General features: G+C 41.1%; 1 protein-coding gene and 1 long non-coding RNA gene across 4 annotated transcripts in view; one reads left to right on the top strand and one right to left on the bottom strand.

Annotated features, from left to right (window-relative positions):
* LOC111931444 (uncharacterized) overlaps nt 1-3,194 on the bottom strand; it is a 124,275-nt gene extending 121,081 nt beyond the window's left edge. Inside the window, exon 1 of the long non-coding RNA XR_015290251.1 lies at nt 3,072-3,194. This is a non-coding gene — a long non-coding RNA (uncharacterized LOC111931444). The remainder of the gene's footprint in view (nt 1-3,071) is intronic.
* RHOBTB1 (Rho related BTB domain containing 1) overlaps nt 3,187-14,686 on the top strand; it is a 50,839-nt gene continuing 39,339 nt past the window's right edge. Inside the window, exons 1-2 of one of the 3 annotated variants that reach the window (XM_086901347.1) lie at nt 3,187-3,874; nt 8,141-8,236. The gene's annotated coding sequence lies outside the window, so the exon portion shown is untranslated. Of the gene's footprint in view, nt 3,875-3,959; nt 4,143-8,140; nt 8,237-14,686 lie in introns of those variants that run through there. The other 2 variants (XM_086901348.1, XM_023930223.2) reach the window with 2 other exon arrangements.

The raw sequence follows: 14,686 nt of genomic DNA, 5'->3' as shown, positions 1-14,686 counted from the left end.
AGGTAAACCTTCACCAGACGGTTATAACATACCTCCTGATGTTTTATTTGACTCCTGTTCTGCTCACAGCTCCCACTGAACTATGTATAATGTTTTAGGTTTGGACTTGCCAAGTCCTCATAGGGAAGAACTAAAACCTCTCACTACTCTGGTTTGTTGTATTAAAGCTGTAATAAGGCCTTCTAAGAAAGGCTCTGAAAGCCCCCAGAAAGGCTCCTGACAGTGACTCTGATATCTCTCAGGACACAGAAGCAGCTTTCAAAGCCAGTACAATCTTTGCCACACACAGATGTGGAGAACAGGAGCTCCACCTGCCCTAACACCAATGACAGGGAATAGGAATGGAAGCCAGAGCTGGCCACAGCCTGCTGGAGACTGTGGGCAGAGCTGGAGAATACTCAGCAAGAAAATGCCATTGTCTGAAGCCTGTTCCAGGCCAATATGGCAGTAAAGGGCTACAATAACCACAGTCACAACCCTAAGACAATATATAATTAATTAAAATTAAATATAAAATAAATAATTAAAAACATCTCAATAAATTGTAGCATAACGAACCATTGGCTTCCAAGCCTGGGACTTGCTCATCACCATGTCCCATATGACCTCCTGTGTCACCACAGCTCACTTGGCAAAACTGAGCACACAAACACTCCCTGCTCCACCACAGCACAAAGGTCTATGCTTGATTCACTGTCAGTGACTCCCATTGCTTCAAGGCACAGGTTGAAAACAGCTGAGAGGACTTTCAGAAAGCTCAAAATCTACCTCCATCCTATAACATCTAGTGAGCACTGAAGAGTACAAATGCACTTACTATCACAAAACAGATTTTGTTTCATTTTTCTGCAGAAAAAATTTACCTCTCTCAAATCTTTTTTACTTTAAGAACTCAGATATATAATGAAAGCCATGAGTCACTTGGAGCTACTATAGTCAGACTAATGTAACTGCAGTTTGATAACGGTGTAACAATGAAAAGACTCACAAGCATAAACATTTCTGTGACCTCAGTATCTTCTGTGAATGAGGAAAAATCACAGTCTTGACATCATGACTGGTATCAGTCTGTCTTATGTCTGGGTTCAAGAGATAGTGTCATAAAAGTTACACAGCAGCCAACAGTTCTTAACAGCAAATTTAAAAAATATTTTTTTGTCATCCATTCCTGGAAGCCTTGAGTTTACATAGCTTCTCCTCATCTATTCCATGTGCACTTTGAAGGATAATGGCATTCCATATCTGCTTATAGATTCAACACCTGTAGTTTTGCACAAAAATGAGCACAATATTAAAAGTATAAATTAATTTTTCAAAAATCAGTAAGGACCTTAAATGAAAGTTATTTGAAAGAGAGAAAGTGTTCTGTGAAGATCATTACCTTTCCATACTACTGCATAATTAAGGTTAAAATGGAATTATCATACTTTAAAGGGCAGATGATTTACTAAATACTTGTGCTTTTTTTCCTGAATTAAACATAGTCTTAGTATCTAAGATATAATTTTAATGTAATGAAAATATCCTATACCCACTAACTATAGATCAGTGAGAAAACAGGAAATCCTACCTTTACTGGCATGAAAAAGTAAGTAAATAAGACTGTCCTCAGACTAGCAAAGTTTCCTTTCTGATACAGCTGAGAAGCTTCCTTATGTTGGACTCAGTCTGGGATTAAACACGGGAGTTCCATTTTTAGAATTGTCAGTCAGGAACCTTTCAAACAACCTAAATTCATTTTGAAGTGTGAAGGTAATACATGAAATAGAATCAAGCCATTCAGTGTTCACAAAACACAGCTGATTTAAAGCAAACTATATAACCTGTTGCGTGGGTGGACTTTTATCTCATGTAGGTTTAGTTAGCAGAGCTAAAAATATTAGCCAATACAAGGTCAGAGGGTGTCCTCTGGAATAGATGCAGATGATAACCCTTGTGAGCTCAGCTGTCTGCTCCAATTGCCTTGCAAATGATAGTGTGTTTCCAGCACAAATTACAGGAATTTAGACAGTTAGTTTGTACAGAGTGAAATTGCACAGCTATACAATTCTGCACGCAAATACTGTGGAAGCACAGTGGAGGCTTCCTCATTGGGGCTCTAAATATGAGTTGCCAGGACTCTGTATAAATTCTTCACAAATAAAATAATCCTTCCAATTCTGGAAGTAACTATGGCCTAGCAATCTTTCTTTGTCCTTGGTACCACATGTGCAACAAAGGTCATTATTTTTCAGTCATTTACTCTAAACCTTACATTTAGCCAAGCTGCTAACAGTTTTTCTTCACTTAATGAGGGAATCACAATACCAGAGTCATTTTTTTTAAAGGCTCAGCTCCTGAAATCCTGTGATCATTCTCCCACATTTCTTTTCCAAATGTAAGGCATAGGTCATGCTAGTGTTTGACAGTAGTCTAAAGCTTATTTATGGCAGTCTGTCCATGGCATCACAGAGCTCCACACAGGCTAATTCCCCCTGCTGCACACTTCAGCATCCTGATACAGCATGCACGTATATTGCACTATTGATACAGTGTACAGCAGGTACATTTCAAGCCTTCATGACTCCACAGGGAAGCACATGACATAAAAATCATCAAAAGAAGAAAGAAGATTCAATGAACCCTCCTCCTTTTTATGGTTTTCGTGATATGGGGGCTAGGTTCATTAGTTCTGCACAGAATGCCTGATCTCTGCCATTCAGATAGGAGAGCTGTTTGGCTGCAAGCCCAGCCTGCCTCTCTACCTGCAATACTGCCAGGTCCTGCTGTCCTTAGGCCCTGTATCTTAGCCCTTCGCCTTCCAGAAGGACTGTGCTGTCAGAAACTCCCCATGACCAACATTAAACATCACCACGGTGAAGCACTGGCACAAGGCTTAGTCTCTGCCCCTACAGTCCTCCCAAATCCTCCTCAACAGCACAGAATGGCCCAGGGAAAATTGAGTCAAGACCCTGAGTAAGCAGAAATTTTTTTTACCACTAGGCTCCTGGGCCGTTCCTCAAATTTACCTAAGCATTTCAGCAATACATTCTACAACCTTTTAAAATGCTTTACGGAGTTGGATTACTTACGGCATCCCGCTATTGTTCTCTCTAAAGACTTCTGTTAGTGTATCGTTGATAGAGAGGTCAGACACCCGGAGGACAGCGTAAATGGGAAGCACCCGGGGCAGAAAACGGGTTTAACGTTGTTTTTTAGCTACGATTCAGGATCAAAGTTCTGTTTGGGGAAACTGAAGCGAGCAGTGCGGTGGGATTTACTCGTCAGATTCGTCAGCAATGTTAAACAGGAGTATTCACAGTTCAGGGAGGCACACACACACCCCTTCATCTCACAGTCAAGTTCCACATTTCATCGTGCGGATGCTCACACGGAGCGGGAAGGAGGCGGCTGGGACCCCACCCTCCCGCGCGCGGAGGTGATGCCGTTGCGGCCGCTCCCTGCACGGGGCCCCGCAGGATTTCCTGCCTCCGCAGCCCCTCAATTCCTGGAAGCGATCTCTCCCGAGGCCAGGAAGGACGAGCGCGCCGCCACCGGCAGCCCCAGAGCCCCGTGAGGAGCGCTGCGGTCCCCGGCCCCTCAGAGCACAGCAGCGCGTGCACCTCCCCGCGCCCTTTTCCGCGCGCACTGCCCGCCGCGCGCGCGCGCGCTGCTGTAAGGGCCGCGGCAGCAGCACCGCGTGCCGGGGCGCGCTCACGTGACGGCGCCGGTTGACTGGGACGCGCGCGCCCGCTCCGCGCTCGGCACTGCACAGTACAGAACGGTACGGCACAGCAGGGCGGGACGGCGGCGCGCCCGAGACACAGCACCGCCCTGCGCACCCCGCTGCGCCTCACTTCTGTCCTGTCTCCAGCCGGCTCCGCTCCGCTCTCAGGTGAGACGCCGCGGTGGCGGGAGGGAGGGCGGGCGCGGGACGGGCAGATGCCGCCGCCGGTCGCTGTGGGTGACCTAGCGGGGCCGGCCGGCGTGGGAAGCTGCGCCGGAGGAAGGAGCGGCGGGCGGCTGAGGCACCGCGAGGCTGGGACCGGCGGGCCGGGGGCGCTCCCCGTTCCGGGGCGGCTCCTGACAGGAGTCCCCGGGTCCTGCCCCAGGAGGGTCTCCACACCTGCCCGCTTCGCCCTGATGTCCCGTTCCCTTCCGCGGTAAGGTCAGAAATGCTGACAGCTCACTTGGGTGTCAGGCGGTCCTGCTGCATCGCCCCTGAGCTGTTCCATACCGTTAGACGTGTTCGTTGTTTCTCTGATTTCTCACGGTGTGGGCATGGCGCTGGGGTATCTATCACTACACGTGGCGTGACTTTTACTCGCTCTTGCAGAGGGCTTTTTTTTACAAAATTAATCCTGACTAACCCCTGTTCGTATTTCACCTTCTGGGTATTGGTTTGGCACATTTGCCATGGAAATCAAACTTTCTTCCTGTGTAGAATCTCCAGGCACTTTCTGCATGCACTTTGTTTGAAGAACAATTTGCTGAATTAATGTAGCATGCACAAAGATAACTTGAATTGACGTACTAGCAGGGTACCATCTATCTCGTGAGCAAAAGTGGAATATTCCTGCCCTTAGGTCCCTTTTTAATCTTGAATTATTAATGGCTCTCTGCATTACAAGAATGAAATTTATAATTGGTACAGAGTGCAAATGCATGTAGAGAACTGGATACAAGAGGAGCTGGATATAAAGAAGGATGTACCTCCCAAAAAGACCTAGCTGGAGAATGATGTTAAAGAGCCCTTTCTCTTTACAGTTGTTGAGAACCTCTGGGGAGAAGCAGTAGGCCATACCTAGCCCAACTCTTTTGCAGCTGGAAAAAGGGAATGAGAAAAGGGAAAACCTTTTCAGTACTTGGGGAACATAGGATTAGTAGTGTTAGAGTTGCTTGCACTTTCATTTAGGACCTGTTTAAATGAGTTGTTGGGGTTACTCCTAAGATAGGGTTAGTGGCAATCAAAATAGCCCATCTTCTTTTAGAACCTCATTGTGAGCTTCACACCAAATGTTGCCATTTGTGCTTAGTTAAATGGAAATATTTTTATCACATATCATTATTCTGTTCTCTGTGTAATAGGTACAAAAAAAACTTCCTTTTTCTCTGAGAGACCCCAGAATAAACATACTTGCCTAAACTGAAATAGAAACGGCAAAACACTTACATTTGCTGTAGATCCAACAACATCATGTTCATTTAGGTATCAATGGGAAGTAACATTTCTACTGTCTGTTGAACCATGTAATGTAGAGCAAGTGAGGTGTGTCATAGTAAAGAGTACAACAGTGAATTAAGGTTCTGCTCTTCCTTTTACTTGAACTTCTCCCTTTTCTTTACTTTTTTAAAGGCAAAAGTAAGTGAGACTGCATTAAGCAAGTCAGAAATATATGGATTAAAAGCACTTTTCTTCCACACAATCCCTCAAAGTTTGTTGAAGAGATTTAGGGTAGATGTACTTTGAATATGTGGTGTTATGCACAGAGATGATGGACGAGTTAAAGGAAATCCGTAAAAAACTTCAGAGGATAAAATTCTACAATATTGTTAGTTTGGTTATAATAATAAAAACTCCCAACAAACCAAACAAAACAGGAGTGGGGTAAAGACTGGATCAGCTAAGGCTTCTGAACAATGCAAAGGTGAAGCTGAGGTGGATTTGAGGGAAAAACTGGGCTGAGTTTTCTTGAGTTTTCTGTAGTGTAGTGTGTAAGAGGAGTGTCTTGTCCATCACAGAAGAGGCTTCTAGACCAGATTAGACATTGGCCACACGGAGTCATCCAGGGAGCCCAGTGTTCCACCCTACCTCTTCTGTGTTCCTTACAGGCCTGGTTTGCACAGCAAATGTTTCACTTGGCAACCTGCAGCAGGTGTTCCTGTTCCTCACCTTCCTGCTTATTTAAAAGAAATTCCCCACTTTGGAGAATTACACCATGCACGTACATCCCTCACTGAATTACTCTGTGTTCCAGCAGGTTTTGGTTTCCTTCAGCCCACGGTGACCTTGCTGCATGCACTGCACACAGTATCGTGGTGTGCTCATTGTTGTGGGTGAGCATTAGTTCAGATAGTGCCTGCCTGGGTGCAGGGCGGATGGGAGAGAAGGAAGTGCACTACCACGGCCAGAACTGATACTTTCTCTGCAGGCACACAGGGTGAGAATCACAGTAAGCCAACTCACTTCTCAGCTGTGAGCTCCTCGAGGCTCTGGTAAGGAAGGTGCGTGTAAGGTTCAGCTACTATATTCTTCTGAATGCAGATCATCATCATAGAGAGAGATCTGTTTCCACTACCATGGTATGAAAGATGTTTGTATTTTGGAATTGTAATAGAGTAGAACAATACTAATTAAGAACTCAACTATCTTCAAAACTGGAAAGTGGAAGACTGAGGGGCAGGGGGATGAAGGCCATAAACTTTTATCTGTGAAGGGGAACTTTTAGTCTTATGCTTTAGTAATGATGAAAATCAGGTTTAGCGACATTTCTGTCTGCTTACAGTCTTCAAACAACTGGTCTGACTTTAATAGCATAAGAATTAAAGAATAGCAAGCAAGAGAGTCTTACTGTGGCCCTTAATATGACAATAATATAAATGATTAATGATTGATGAAAAAGAATTGTAAATGAACTTGTGGAAGGGCTTTATATGTCTGTTTGAGAATAAGAAGGATCTTGATATATCCTTGGAGGTCATATCTGTAGATTTTAATGAGAGTGAAACAGAGAAAGGCTGTTAGAAGTGAATGAGATCTCAGTGAAGTAAAACCGTGGAAAGTTCTGGGGGCTATGATCAGATAAATTAGATGGCTTTTTCTTTGTTGTTTTTTTTGAAAAGGGATGTTCTGAAAGAATCTGTAAGTAACTTCTAATCTGCCATCAATACTCAGGAAACAAGTAAACAGTTATGAATGGTACCATATCACATATATATATAAACACTTTTAGAGCCCTGAGTATGCTAATGTCACTAATTCATTATTTGGGGGGTTGTTTAATTGTGGGTTAAGGCTGTTATTTGTAGTGCTTACAAAGGGAGCTGTATGGGCCTGCCTTGGAGGAAGTAAGGGTGAACACAGTAGAAAAGATGGTGAGAAGATTCTTCACAGTTGTAACTGCATGAAACATGGAAGTTCAGGAAGACTGATATGTCTTTGCCCCTAAAATCACTATTGGTAAGTAGCAAAGGAAAGGGCAGGACTCCTAGAGGACATAAACATCATGCCTTTAGCTCCAGTGTCAATTTTTGTGGCTTGTCTATTCCACAAAGTTGGAATAAAGTGTTCATTCTGTGTTTGTTCTCTCTGTTGTGTTGTGCTGGGCATCTACAGAGGGTTGTAATTTCTGTGAGAAATTAACTTCAGTCCAAAATTCAGTTCTGAAATGATCCTACTAAGAAGTGAGAAATGTCCAGTGGGCCACTAATCTGTTCATTTGAAGATTCTGCATTTTACTGGTAGCTATTCAAGCTAGCATGGAACTCTGGAACCTACTTGTACCACTGAGCATTTTAGGGCAGCATCTGAGGTGAAATCAATGTTGTTCTCACCTTCAGTTCCTGGAAAATCTCCACCTTGCTCCTGGATGGGAACCAAGCCACAGTAAATTAGGCATTTACCAAACTCAACGAAGGACATTTATAATTAATTTAATTTGTTACCAAAGGAGGAAGCAACACAGAATTCCCAGTTCATGTGTCATCAGGCTGTCAGCTCATATTTTAGAGTCTTGTCACCTTCTTGAAGGTAGCCAAAAAACCCCTCCTCAGAGTCTGTTGCCTAAGAGACATCCTTGGTTAACTGGGATACAGCAGTATTAGGTTCTGACACCTAAGGTGGTTTGGTGTTTTTTAATGTAAAACCATAGAGAAATTATATATGAACAAGCTTCATTTGATAGACTTGTGTCAATCTCCAGTTATGCTCAAAAGCTCATCAAGCTACCCATGATTTCTTCAGTGTGTTTTGGAGCAAAGAATGTTTTAGTAAAGATATACAGTTCACCTGTTTGAAACTTTAAAATACTATTTTGTTGAACAAGCAGGCCTGTTTTACAATATAAAATGGATCATAATAGATGTTGCTGTTGCATGTATCATAATTTTAGGTTGAAAATAGTAAGGTTTATTTAATTTTTTTTCCTCGTTTCCTTCCCAGGAGTGCCACAGTAAGAGAAAAGCATGAAGTATTTTTAATGAAATTCTGCTTTTGATCAAGTTGCTAAAAATGGATGTGAACATTTTCTCCTGTGAGGTAAGTATTGACAGGGAAAAATAAAAATCTGACTCATTTCACTTAGTGTTGCCTGTCACCTCTGCTCTTCTGACCAGCAGCTTTTGGTTAAGTGTGTAAGAGTTATAACATCTCTGTCTTGGCAAACTTTGTACCAAAAGTCTTCACTGAAAAGTCCTACAAATAATAATTTTACTTACAGGATTAGTCAGCTTTGTTCTGATATTCCAGCAGATAAAAACAAATTTATAAGGGCTTGGTGTTGCAGGGTTGGTAATGAGCAGCTTCTGCACAGACTAGCTTTTGACCCAAGATTTTTTCCAAGAATCAAAGAAACAGAAGTTGGTAAGTCTGATTTTCAGGAGTAAATACTTTCACAGACTAACTGCAGGCACAGGAAATGAGCGAGATCTTGGGATGAAGAAAGAGTTTGTACCATAAATATGTAGGTACTTTTCCATGCATCCAGGCAGCTTTCTGAGTTCCTGCTCTGTGCAGCTTAGGGAAAACTGAGGCTTTTGCCAGGCTGAGTTACAGGTGTATATTTATATTGCTTTTGTCTAGTATCACAGCTAGATCTTCACAGTTCCTGCAGTAAGTATGTAAGTTAGTAAAACCAAATATGTGTCCTTAATTTAGGACTGTGGGAAAATTCAGGTTTTAAGGAACCTCAGGAGATCATTGAGTCAAACCCTTTGCTCACAATTTGGAGTAGTCAATGAAATGAGGTCATTTTCACCCATTTGCCTTCTCAGTCTGTGTTCAGAAGTATTAACAAGAGCTGGATTTATAGCTTGCCATATGTATTAAATGTACATTATAATAATGCAGATAGGAACATAAGATTTGTCGGAACGGAGAATGTTTTCATGAAGATAGGAATGGTCTGTTTCTCTGAACAAAGGAAACAATAAATCTCTTATGTGTTCATTTGTTGCAATTGCAAAGGAAACCTCCACAGGTCAGCTAACACTGACCTAATGACATGCTGCCAGTATTTTTAAGACGGGTTCCCTGCAAGAATTATCCCTTCCCAGGCATCTCTGGGGAATCTACTTACTTACTTCCTCCTGTAAGCAAAATTGCTTTCTCATAATAAAAGGAAGTGAACGCTCTGCTTGTCCTGTTTGAAATGTTACTGAAACATTTCCTCTGAAGTATAAATATTTTTTCATGGGAAAACACAGTGACAATGAGAATAAAAATAAGCATCTTGTCAGGAAGCTTAGGGAGCAATCTCTTCCCTCGGGCTCTAAAAGTAAACACAAGGCAAGCATCCTTCCTCGCCCCATCATTATGTACTATCAAGCAGAACATTTTGTGAGCCCTTGAACTACTTCCACTGTTTTGGCCAGGGAGAATTATACAATTAAGGGGTTAATCTTGTCAGCAGAAAGACATTTCAGCATTCAGAGCCTCATGGGAGGGTCAGTGAAGATACACTTAGTTTACTTTGGATTTATGCTTATCTCAATGTGCTTTGAATTGATCCCTCAAAATTGGTAATTTAATAGCTTTAATAGTTACATTAGTAATTTAATGAGCCCCTTTCAGGACATCATCAAAGACAAACATATACTTTGTGAATAAAAGTAGAAGTAATTTTATAGAGGTAATGCAGTTCCTACAAGCCAGTTTACAGTATTACATATAGACGAGTTGTGATTGTCATGGTTTAACCCCAGCCAGTAGCTAAGTACCATGTAGTTGCTTGCATATGTACCTCCAGCACGTAAGAGGGGAAGAGAATCAGAAAAAAGGTAAAACCCATAGGCTAAGGACTGTTTAATAATTGAAATAAAATATAATAATCACTGGAATTAAATGGGAGACAAAAGAAAGGGAGAGAAATAAAACCCCAGAAAAACAAGTGGTGCACAACACAGTTGCTTGCCATGAGGTCCAGTCCCGCCCTGAGAAGCAATTGGCAGCTCACAGTTGACTCCCCCAATTTATATACGGAGCATGACCTTTTAGGGTATGGAATCCTTTTGGCCAGTTTGGGTCACCTGTCCTGGCCCTGGTCCCCCTCAGCTTCTGGTGTACCTGCTCACTGGCAGAGCATGAGGTAGTGAAACATCCCCAGTTTGGAGTGAGCACTACCAAGCAGCACCTACATCATCAGTGCATCATCAGCATTCTCATAGTGAGTCCAAAACATGGCACTGTACCAGCAGTGAGGAACAAAATTAACTCTATTCCATCTGAAACCAGGACAGTGATGCTATGAATTATTTAATACTCATTGATTGATCTCACCATCAAAAAGTACCTATTGAAGGAAATGGCACACCCAAGAATCCAAGTATCTCTTTTCACCTCTTCTCCCAGTGTCAAACCTCACTTCCCAGACTGATTTAAAATCAATTTCTGAGTAACATGTATAGCTCATGTAGCTAAATTACAGAAAAATATTCTCAGAAACTTGGCATTTCCACACCAGTTCCTGTTGTTTCTCTGATTTTGTCTCACTTCTCAAAGAGAATATATCTGCAGGTCTGGAAAAAAGCTAACTTGTGCAAGGGTGTGTGCTTGAGTCAGAAAATGCTGCATCTCTGGAAGGTGTGTCATTGTAGAAGTGTTACTTACTCCTTAATATCCCAGTCACAGCTTATTTGCTTCTGGGCTTCTGTGTCAATTGAGGCATTATGAGACAAGTAGTAGTAAAGTTAGCTGTCTGGATAAAGAAGCTACTGCTCTCTAAGAGATTACTGTGTTCACAGTCAGTGGAATAAAATAGCTACATGTGTGATTGCCTCTACAGTGCAATCTGGCACTTGAATGTAGCTGACAATTCAGAATGGTAAATACAAAATTTGGAACTGTGAAAAGCCAGGAGAGCGGTATCTGTGCAACAGTAACTTTCAACAGAAGGTTATTAAATTTACCAGAGGAAATTTTAAAATTGCTTGAACTAGTTCTTCTCAAATTTATGACTGCTTGTGACTAGAGATTAGAAATGTGTGGGATTGCTTTGCATGGGTGGTTCAGGTGTGAGAGGAAGGGCAGTGTTGCTGTTTGTTGCTTTTGATCCTTGTAATTAAATTTATGTTCTCTAGCACTGTTTGTCATACTGTTGAGATCTATGTTTCTAACTTTATTATGGGGTTTTTTGTGCTTTACACTAAGGAGAATGGCTGTTTCTCACAACACCTATGCAGAATCAGGAACAATTTGTTATAGTTTGGTGGGAAGGGAAGAAAGAAATTATGCAGTTCTGCGAGCTTAAGCATCAAGGTACCCAGCATAAGAAATCGAAGCTGCGATATGAAATCAGAATGCTCTTATGCTGTCACATAAGAGCATTCTCTTGCCAGCTGAGATTACCTGTCTCTCACACTTCTGGAAGCCAGGGCCTAGCATCCTCAAAATGAAGATTTGCAGTAACAAAAACATAGTATGGTAACAGTATCGGAGCTTTAGCTGCTTTTCGTTTTCAGCTGCTTTGTCAGTGGTGAAATTTGTTTCTGCATGGGCTCCTAAATGTGCTCAGCATGGACAGGTGTTCCAGTAATTGTCCTATGCAACAGGTACAGTTTACACTTGAGATGGATGTATGTGTTGTGGGGCTTTATGGCTGTCCATTCTTCAGTTCTTGATTTATGGCTATTCCGTAACACTTGAACTTCCTGAATTTGTCACTTCTATTTCAGAGACAACTTTTTGACTGTCATGTGAGTTTATGACAAAAATGTAGATTGTTGATCATTAAATACAGAAGAATGTTTCACAAAATACTTTCCAGTCTTCTAAGGAAAATACCGGTGGGTCAGTCTTTCCTTGAGGCAATCCAACTATCTCCATTGAATTTCTCCAGGGATAAATCTTGTTCTTTTAATTCTCTTGCGTGTTTGCAACAGTGCTCCCCACTGGCAACACTATAATTAAGGAACTTTTAATGTTTCTCTTACTATAAGATTATAATAGTTTTCTAGCTGTTTATCTGAATTTCAGCTAGAAGCCTAATGTAAAAAATAGGAACGGTGGAGAAATGTTTATCTTCCGTAACAGATGCAGTTTGATGACATTTTATAGGCAATTTCTTCTGTAAATAATTCATACCTTTTCCTGCAAAAATATTTTGGGGATAAGGTGTGGGAGGAATTTAATTCTCTTGAGGATTTTATAATGCTACAAAATGCACCCTGCTCTAGGAATTTTGTCAATATGTATGGGAGTAAATATGATTAATACCTTTGTAGTTCTTCTCTTCTACCTTTACCCAAGAAAAAAATTCTTGCCTGACTTGGAAAAGACTATAAAAAAAGTTTAAAAATAGAATTCCACATGTCTTGCTACTTCATTGAAAGAGAAAAGAAAACCCTACTCATTCATGGTTCATCATTCATGATGCTTTGGCAATATGACTTTCAGGCAATGAGTGGATGAGAAATTTCAAGGCACTGGGATATTTTTTATTTTGTTAAAGCTCCCTGAATGCCTGATTAGCTTTAAAACCACTGCTGCTGCTGGTTATAGGTTGTTGTTTTTTTTTAATTTTACAGGCGTATATTCTGTTCCTGACATATTTAAATGCTGCACTTATAACTGTAAGTGTAATTGGAAAGTGATGTCTTTTACTCAGTACTTTGCAAATTACACAGTATACTCCTTTAAGCCCTCTGATTTGTGCTAATCTGTAGTTCAAAACTGTAACAGTGATACTTTGGCAGGTCCTGGAAGTAGTGTCCTACACCCTCTGTGAAAACTGCAAATATATGCATGAAGTATGTGATTTCATGGTTGATAGCTTTTGAATGGTAGCATTTAAAAGAACAGAATCCTTCTTGGTAACTGTTCCTAATAAACATAATTAGGGAAGTGTCATCAAGCAGCCTGTGGTGAAACATGCAAACTGTCTTTACTGCCTGCTTCTTAGACTTGGAATCACTCATGTGTGTGTTTTCTTCTGTGGATCACTTGTATGTATCCTTCTGCAATTTCTTCAATTACCGTTATCCTTCAGCTACACTGTTTTCCTAGAATTTATAGGAAGTGTTTCAGGCAGTGAAAGATATCCATCAGAACCAACCCTGCTAATATTCTTTCTGCCTATGGTTTATGACCTTAATTCATTGGGGAAACAGAAAAGTGGTAACTAGATTTGTTTAGACATACTGAAGTAAACCACTAAAATACATGAGTGGCATTTGGACAGTAGAAACCTCATGATATAATCCAGTCTAACCCACTGAATTTGTTCTGTTGCAAAAATGAGGGCTTTGCAAGGGAATCTTTGCTAGTGTGACTAAATCACGTCAGTCAATTGCTGTAAGGAGGTGGTAAGAGGCACAAGGTCTTATCTTCCTGTAAAGGCTTTCTCTTTCAGAAAATGAGTGGCTCCAAGGTATAAAATATGGAGACTGTAACAAAGTTTGAATTTTGGTGTTGAATTCATAAAATCCCACAGTGTAACTACTGTGCAGAATCACACTTCAAACTAAATGAAGAATTGTACTGTAATCTTGGGGGGATTGTAATCCAAATAAGTGCATTCTTTGAACAACCTAGTGAAAAAATAGCTAAGTTACAGGTGCTTCATTCATTTCTGTTTTGTTTCAGATACTTTAAGTTGTCGTCTTTCTAAGACTAGCATGTAGCAACTAATTCTGTGGACTTTTTCTTCTTGAAATACTCTCTGAATTGAAGCCCAGAGGAGTCACTGGAAGCTTTTCTTAAACAGTTTCAGAAGGATTTATAACAGGCTCTTAAAACCATAACTGGGTCTTACTTTCGTACTGTCCCATAGCGGTGTTACTCGCTATGGGACAGAGGTACATAGGGGTAAGTTGTGGTCAATAAGGCTGTTTCTCTAAGATCAGTGAGGATGAGATTAAGCTGCCTTTGATTCTTATACTTAATCCTGCTCTGTTGGTTTGACAGCCTGTAAAGATCAGAGTTTGTCTGGTGGCTGCTGTTCTTGTATATAAGCAGTGATTCAGAGACCAATTACACTAGGATTTGGCAACTGCAAAAAAGGCAACAAAATCCACTTTGTTTCTCTGCCTCTCACCACCCCTACCTGATGCTTTCCAGTTCCTGTAACTAGCGATCTGTATTCAAGACTTGTCCTCCTGATCTCTTTATACCACCAATAAAAGCAGCTCTGAGCAGGGGTGGCACATTGTTGCAGAGATCTCTGTGTATTGCTCCTGTCGAATTTCTGAAATCTTTTACCAATATTTTAGCTTCAAAAATTTGGTCTACACTTTGTATCCTCCTGTGTATAAATCTACTAGGCTTTTAATAGGTTTATGCAATCCTCAAAAGGCAGAGAGCACATTTATAATGCTTGAAAGAAAAAGGATTGATCCATTTATGTATCGTTTTTAAAGGTCAGTATCTTAGATGAAGAGTGAGAAGCAAAGACTGTGTATGTCATTGAAAACCTCCTGTAGTTGTAGTATGTTTCAAGTCTTTTGGAAACTCAGTACTCAGAGACAAGTGAATTTTGACTGATCTACATATAGG

This window comes from Cyanistes caeruleus, chromosome 8 (genome assembly GCF_971803275.1).
Source record: "Cyanistes caeruleus chromosome 8, bCyaCae1.hap1.1, whole genome shotgun sequence".
NCBI classification, from domain to species: domain Eukaryota; kingdom Metazoa; phylum Chordata; class Aves; order Passeriformes; family Paridae; genus Cyanistes; species Cyanistes caeruleus.
This window is presented reverse-complemented; position numbering and strand designations above follow the sequence as displayed.